This window comes from Poecilia reticulata, linkage group LG12 (genome assembly GCF_000633615.1).
Source record: "Poecilia reticulata strain Guanapo linkage group LG12, Guppy_female_1.0+MT, whole genome shotgun sequence".
Lineage (NCBI taxonomy): Eukaryota > Metazoa > Chordata > Actinopteri > Cyprinodontiformes > Poeciliidae > Poecilia > Poecilia reticulata.
Window position 1 is genome coordinate 24,018,470 of NC_024342.1, and position 1,010 is coordinate 24,019,479.

A 1,010-nucleotide genomic window follows, 5' to 3' on the forward strand; every position below is an offset into this window, starting at 1 on the left:
TCTCAGTTAAATTTGACTTTACTATTCTAACTCCAGAATATTTATTTAAACAGGATTCATCAGAGAAAAAACCTGCAATCTCTGTGGAGTCCAGGATTCCCCGAAAACAAACAAAAAAAGCTCTGGAAAATCATGAATTTGGTTTTCTTTTGTTGCACAATTATGCACTATGTGTGTAAGTTTATCATGCAACACACACTTAAGGTTGGAGAAGTTTGATTCAGTCGCAATTACTGCTGAGATTGTTCAAGGGTTTTTTCTCTCTTGTCATAAAACACCTTGTTTGCTTTCACATTTTAAAACAGATTAAATATTTAATGAGGTTAAATCTGTGAAAACCAAACGTTTCCAAAKATATAGCAGTGATTCGACCAAGAAATATTCTTCACATCATTAAGGACGGAAAMATTTCAGATATTTGCAAAAGAGCTCTGGGGGTTAAATGAAGCTATTTAATCAGTGGGTGTCGTCGCCATGGCAGTGGACTCACCAGACAGATGGTAGAGGCTGCATGTATCATGRAAGCACGCTYCGTCGGTTCTCCTCTATGTTCACAAGACAGTCCTGGGATTTACACGGTCYGAGTCCGTCCTTAATGAGAGCTGTAATCATTTTATGCACTGGACCACGCTATCTAGCTAACGACAATCACTGTGAGTTGAAGAAACCAAACACACATTTCACACAATCCATTGGGGATTCCAGTAGCGGCCTTGATCACACAGAGCTCCACAACATTCCCACCGCTCACCGAGCTTTGAAAATGATCCGATCTTGTTGCATCTCCAGTGAGAAAAGCTATTTTGCTCTCACAAGTCACGTCACTTGGAACAAGCCTGCAAAAACAGACATATTTTTGTCATAATCCTTTCTATTTTATAAATGGGTTTTTTTTTCCAGTATTTTGACTTCCACGTTTCAGATTTGTTTATCTGTAAAGAGTGCAACAAAGTATTTACATTAGATGAGGTAATTTTTGAGGTACAGCTGAAAAAAATGAAGGCAAGTCT

At 38.2% G+C, this 1,010-nt stretch overlaps 1 long non-coding RNA gene across 1 annotated transcript in view; it reads right to left on the reverse strand.

Annotated features, from left to right (window-relative positions):
• Window positions 1–814, reverse strand: part of LOC103473981 (uncharacterized) — a 15,551-nt gene extending 14,737 nt beyond the window's left edge. The window contains exons 1-2 of the long non-coding RNA XR_535099.2: window positions 678–814; window positions 491–591 (exon numbers count right to left, since the gene is read on the reverse strand). This is a non-coding gene — a long non-coding RNA (uncharacterized LOC103473981). The remainder of the gene's footprint in view (window positions 1–490; window positions 592–677) is intronic.
• Window positions 815–1,010: the final 196 nt, after the last annotated feature.